Source organism: Glycine max, chromosome 20, assembly GCF_000004515.6.
Source record: "Glycine max cultivar Williams 82 chromosome 20, Glycine_max_v4.0, whole genome shotgun sequence".
In the NCBI taxonomy this organism is placed as follows: Eukaryota; Viridiplantae; Streptophyta; class Magnoliopsida; order Fabales; family Fabaceae; genus Glycine; species Glycine max.
The window spans coordinates 8,750,032-8,757,211 of record NC_038256.2 but is presented as its reverse complement, the minus strand read 5'-3'; positions in this window follow the sequence as shown (position 1 = coordinate 8,757,211).

The window sequence follows — 7,180 nt, the reverse complement described above, 5'->3', positions numbered from 1 at the left end:
TTTAAACCATATGAAAAGTTCATTTTTAATTCTTGCCAAAAAAAAAATTAGCCTTGCCCTTTTTAAAACAAACTACACCTTCCAAATAAAAATCAAACATAACTAGCAAGTGAAGCAAGTAAGAAACAATGAATGGAACTCAATATTGTAAACAAACTAAACACTTAGCAATCACCCCTCCTGGTAGTCCTGGTATCAAGATATCAAAAATAGACTCAACTTGCTGTCAACCCATAGCTTCACAACTTCCTTCGTAAAGGCCGCAATACAGATCCATTTGTAAGGGCGCGAATAATAAGTAATAACCCAATTGATTCCCAAAAATGCAACCGTCGACATAAATGAACATATATTTACAAAAACAATATTTTTTTAAAATACGGTAATATAAATGAAAAAAGTAATGTGTTTATAATTAATAATATAAAATTATTTAAAGAATTTAATACTTATATACTAATAATATAAAACATTAAATTGAGTAAAAATATTTATACCGTGCATGATTTTTTTTATTTAAGTATGTTTTAAAATTCACAATTATTTTCATACAAATATATTTTTAATATATATATATATATATATATATATATATATATATATTTGTAAAATTAAAAAAATATTTAAATTATAATTATAATAATATAAAAAATTGCATAGTGTAAATCTTCACCCGCCAGGACATAATCTTAAACATCGATTAGAATTGGATTCACACATATTTGGAAAAGAATATACCATTATTCACTAGCAACTCAACTAGGGTTTGTTCATAATATAAATATCAGTTATCGAAAATGTTAGCAACACCAGGAATACCACGAAGGCTGTTGCTAGGTGCATCCAGTGCACCCAGCAGAATTGCTGGTGCACCCAGCAATTCAAGTAACTACCAAAAATACCCTTCATTTAAAAAAAAGAAAAGTTAATATATTTTAAAAAAAAAAAAAGCTGCATCTTCCGCCCTTTCTTCTTCCCCCGTGTACCCAGCAAACTTTGCTTGCTTCCTCCCCCTTTCTTCTTCGTCTTCTTCCGTTCTTCCTGTGCAGACGTTTCAAATTTCTTTTCTTGCTCATTTGGTAGGACGTTTCTTCGTCATTTGATAGCAGATTTGTTCGTCATTTGGTAGGACGTTTGAAATTTGGATCCTCTCCTCCACAGGCTTTCGTTCCCTTCTTCTTCCGCCATCGAGGTTAGTTTTCTAACCACCAATGTGTTTGAATCGCGTAAATGGCCTTAGAATAGACGACATTGTTGTGTTTTGGTGCTGGAGGTTGAAGACGAAGTTCTTTCGCGAGAAGAACCTTCTTCCGCGCGTGTGAAAGTGGACGAAAACGTTGCCTACGGAAGAAGGTGTTCTTCCGCGGGCTCCTGCGGAAGAACCTTCTTTACCTTCTTCCGCTGGCACCCGCAGAAGAACCTTTCACCTTTCTTCCGCAGGAGCCCGCGGAAGAACACCTTCTTCCGCTGGCTCCATTTTCTTCTCGTGGAAGAACCTGCGGAACCTTCTTCCGCAGGCTTTCAATCCTTCTCGCGGAAGAACCTGCCAAACTTCTTCCGCAGGATACATTTTGCTGTATATTTGGTTTTTTTCTTGAAAATTATGTCTGCACCACATAAATATTGATATTATTAGTTAGTTTTATTTATTTATTAGGTGTTACAAAGTGTATATGGTATTTAAGTTACACAAAGTCCCTAATTTTGTGTTTTTTAGTTGTTCTTAAAAATTGTATTTAGGATGTAAATTGAAATTATATTTGGTGTGATTGATTTATGCATTAGGATGTCAAAGAGAGGTGAATGAGTACAAGCATACCCAAGTGCCAAGACTAGAAATACTAACATGACAAGTCTATTGTTTCCATAGCATGCCAAGCTGTTGTTGCCACAAATTGGAAGCACTTAAACGCATCTCTTGTTTGATTAAATGTAGATGCAAATGAGACTGAATTTGTAACTTATTTGATTTAGTCATCATTGCAAAGATTACAGAACATAAGCAAATATGTATAAACCCAAGAAAAAGGGTATTCCATATGATGTAGTAATAATTCTCACATCTTGCAGTAATGCACATCATGTGAGCATCTAAGATGTTCCTTTAGCCCTGTTTTAGCAAAGCAATTCTCAAACATTACTCAAGTAACATCTTGTGGCTCCATTATACTTAGAATTCAGCTTTAACATATTAGTAAAATAAGACCAAAACAATACCAATAAAGTTCTTTATCTTTTCTATTACCAAAAGGGATAACATTGTACTTACTCTTTAGTGAAAGACATTAGAATAAATCAAAAGAGAAGTCATCAAGCTTAAATAAAGGAGATAAACTACAATGTGTATCCACTGATAGTACATCTGAAATGCTGGGAGATTGGATGCTAAGAAATCCATCTTAAATATTTGTTTACTATCTTTCTCATAATATGTATTTTCTCATAATACCCACATTCAGTGACTGATAGACCATATTCTTGCAGTTGTGTAGAAAGGCATATGAAATGGATATATGTTGCAGCCACCCAAAAGCATTTATCTGCGTCTAGTAACCAGATCCACTTGTAAATCTATATCTCCAACCCAACCTCTCCAATTACTTGTAAATCTATATCTCCAACCCAACCTGTCAAAAATTTCAACTTCATTAGATGGAAAAAGTCTATTTACTGTAGTAAAGCTATATCTCCAACCCAACCTCTCCAATTACTTGTAAATCTGCCATGCTAATATTAGCATTATCTGCTTAACTTCCTCTTGAAAATAGCAATTCATTAGAGCAACCCCCTTTGTACCAATCCTTTCCTTTTATAATATACTGCTCATGAATTGCCTTTCAACTGATTGAAACTTCTCCCTTTTTTAGAAGCTTGATGAATTTTAGCTTCATCACAATTTTAGCTTTCATCTCCTACAAGTACTTGTTGAAAAGTTAACTTATAAATTGGATCTGAAAGACAACAAATGATAGTTACCATATAACCAGTCCTTGAAGTAGACATGAAGTGCAGATGACAATTCTCATTTGCGACTTTCTTCTAAAGGTGCTTCTCGTAAGAGTTGCCTTATCTCCCTAACAGTGACTTAAAACAATAATTGAACAAAGAGAAAATTGATGAACTTGAAGTGAAAATTGAGAGAGTTTTAATCATTTTCACTAGGGTCCATCGATAGGTAGACAAGCAAGTCATATGTCATTAGATGTGAGTATTGTGATGATTAGACAAAAATCTAATGATTCATTAAATAATTACATTGTTAGATTCACTAGAGAAACTCTACAAGTACGCAACCTCATTAGTGGCTTGAGTCAAACCCTACAAGTACGCAACCTCATTTGTTATATATGCATTTGTATGTCAATTATTTGGATAAATTATGTTGAACTAAATATATAATATGTGGATTTGGATAAATTATATGGATTAGTTAGAATTCCAAAGCTTTGTTACACAAATTATTTGAGTGTTCTTCATGATTTCAGATCATGGTTAGAACACGAGGTCTACGTCGTGTGGTAGGCACAGGTAGAGCAGAGACCTTAGTCAGGATGTGGCTGAGGATGTTCCTCGCGTCGTAGGCCCACTGCCTCAGCATGTAGGCAATGGTTACCCAGAGGAGTCGAGGATGTTCCTCAGTTGCCTGAGATGTGCCTCATGCGTCTGATGGTAGCCCAGAGAGGACAGGAGCTCCATGATGCTGAGATGATCGATGGCTAGTGATGGGACAACTCTGATGATGAGGGGTTCCCGGTGGACCACGCGATCCATCTGTTTTGATAGGATTTGCTGATCATGTGGCACACACATATGGAGTGGACAGGTACGTACATATTTTATTCCAGTAATTAGAAAGTAATTTCTTTTATTTTGAAATACACAAATTTATAAATTGTTATTCAATTTAGGAGCGACCCGATCTCAAGTTGGTCTCCCATGGTAGGAAATAGATAAATTTGGGAGACCGGTTGCTGAGATCGAAGGTATGATTGCGGCCACCGGATTGGGTCCATTGATCAGGTGTTCTGTGATCACCACTGATCCTGGACTCATATTCGCCTTTGTTGAGAGGTGGCATAGGGAGACGAGCAGCTTCCACCTCCCAGTAGAGGAGGTGACGATCACTCTAGACGACGTTTCGTCGCTGCTGCACATTCCAATTACTGGCGCGCTGCATTCATTCAAGCCGCTGGCTACATCTGACGCAATCGCCCTGTTGACGGAGCTACTTGTTGAGGTCACCCCAGACGAGGCTACAGCTGAGACACGTCAGGCAGGTGGGCCTCATGTTCGGTTGTCCTGGCTTCGAGACAAGTACCAGAGTAGGTGCCAGGCCAGGCAGTGGGTTGCTGCGGCTCGAACGTACCTACTTCATTTGGTTGGTTGCACTCTTTTCGCTAACAAGAGTGCAACCCATGTCCACGTTGTGCACCTGTAGGAATTTTTTTTTTAAATTAGTTTTATTTTCAAACTTTGGCACAAGGGCAGTTTTACCCATTCACCTAATTGTTGGGTGCACCTAGCATGTCCCCATCAGAAATCTGCGAAAGCTTGTGAATCTCTTGGATCATGGGCGAACAAGGATGAACTAATCATACCAGTATCCACATCCAACTGAACTGCCTATATAGAATCTAGAGACGCACATAATTTAGATATTTACATAAATAATTAGGTTATAAGTGAATATTATAATTATAATTATAACTAATTTTTAAAATATAAATATAATTTGGTATAATTAATTATTGTTTTTAAAATGTGAGTATATAATTAGCTAGGAATAAACTAGTTAAATAATCAATATATAATAAGTTATCTCTAAAATCATTTATATAATTAGTTATGAATGACAAAAATAAATTATTTAAAATATCTAATTATAAAATTGATTATAATTTTATACTTATAGTTATATAAAAGTAGTTATAGTTATAGATTTTTTTAAAAAACTAATTTTTTTACCAAATAGGACAGACCTCTCTATAAAGCCAACTTCAGTCCATGTAAAGTACCCTACAACTCAGCACCAACCACAAGTTTCCTTCCCAGACCTGTATGAAACGCAAGAAAGAACTTCTCATCATGATTTCTGATCACGCCACCACAAGCTGCCTCCCTACCCATAGCACCATCAGCATTAAAAGTGGGACCCTATAGGTGGGGCCCATGATGATAACGATGAAGTAGCCATTCTGATTTTGGGGGAGCAGGGAAACCATTAGTGAACTCCGTTGCTGCTCTCCATAAGGCCATGTTAGCCACTTGATACTTCATAGCAATTTTACTCGTCCCATTCCCTTGGAAGACAACGGTATTTATTCTCCTCTGTATCTGATCCACAATAACAGCAAACTTGATATCCCATGAGTCTGAGCTACGATGACCTTTACCTAGATTCCACATTATCCAAGAATTAGATTCACCTTCAAAAAGGTCATTATAACAATGAGTTGTTGTTCCAAGACCTATCATCCTGAACTAGATCAGACACTCTAAGACTAGAATCATGCCATCCAAGGAAATTCAAAGCGTAATCCTCAAGGGGGTCCCATCTCAGGAACCCAATTATTAGTCTAGACTTTCATTGTATTCCCATTCCCCACTCTGCAAAAAATAATTTTTTGGACAGTCCCCCAAATAGTAGTTTTAATACCCGACCAAATATTGGAGCCACATCTCTTCTCCCCAATTACAGGCATCATTGAATCTCCACAACCATACTTAGATCTCGACACCTGAACCCACAATTTTGATGGTTCAGAGCATAGTTCCCAAGCAACATTTGCCATAAAGGCATCAGGTACATGTTTGGCATCATTTACATGTTTGACATTTTCATAATCCCCCCAAAGAAAATTCCGGCAAACTTGATCCACCTCTTCCCACACCGCTCAGGGTAAAAATAAAGATTGCATCGAATAAGACGGCATAGCTGAGAGAACACATTTGGAGAGGCTTAACCTTCCAGCAAAAGACAATTTTTTTGCCTTCCATGAACTCAAACTGCGTTTCATATTTTCCACCACACTTCTCACAGTTACTTTAGAAACCCTCTCATGGTGCAGTTGGGCCCCCAAGTATTTACGCAACTCATTCGTTCGCTGAAACCCCAGAGTATTACTAATCTAGTTCTTAACATTCTAGTTCAATTTTTTTGAGAAAAACACTCGATCGAGTCTTGTTTGCATTTACCTTTTCTACTGAACTCTCACAAAAGAAATCAAGGAAGGCTGAAATAACTTCAACATGGTCCACGAAGGCCTCCGAGAATAGAATGAGATCATCAGCGAACATCAAATGAGAGATATTTGCCCCCCTTCTGCTCAGCTTAATGGGCTTCGAGAACCTATGTTCCACTGCTAAGAGAATTAAGTGCGATAATTTCTTCACACAGAACAAATAGGTAAGGTGAGGTCGGATCTCCCTATAGAGGGAGAGAATGAGTCCAAAGCCTCTTCTTTCCAAAGGACCTTGGTAGACGAAGTGAAAATGCAATACCATATCAAATTAATGAAATTTGCAGGCAGACCACATTCCAACAATGTTTCTTTCACAAAACACCACTTCAAATGATCATATGACTTTTTCAAATAAATCTTAATCGCCATCCACCCTTTTTTTCCTGTTTTCTTCTTCATGGAATGGAGAACTTCTTGAGCTATGATGATATTCTCATTTCCTTGCCACCCATGAACAAAACTACATTGGTTAGGGTTCACCAAAGTAAGCATAACTTCTCTAAGTCTCTAAACCAACATCTTTGTCGAAGCCTTGTATGATACATTACACAGGCTTATGGGGCCGAAATTGACTAAGACCAGAAGCATTATCAACCTTTGGAATTCAAGTAATTAAAGTTTTATTAATCTGACTAACCTCCTTTGGATTAAGAGAAATCTGTCTAAGAAGCCGACTGAGATATGGCCCAACAGTTGCACACTGAAATTAATAGAAAAGCAACTGATATCCATCTTCTTCCGCGCTTTGAAACTACCAATGCTAAACACAACCTTCTTTATATCCTCCTCACTCACATCTTTCCTCATCTCTTCCAAGCACGAAGCCTCTAGTCTAGGAAAACAACCCTTAAAGCAGAAAGGCTCAAAAACACCATCATCCTGAAATATATCTCTATAAAAAGATAGAACCATCTCTTGAATCTAAGATATCTCATCCT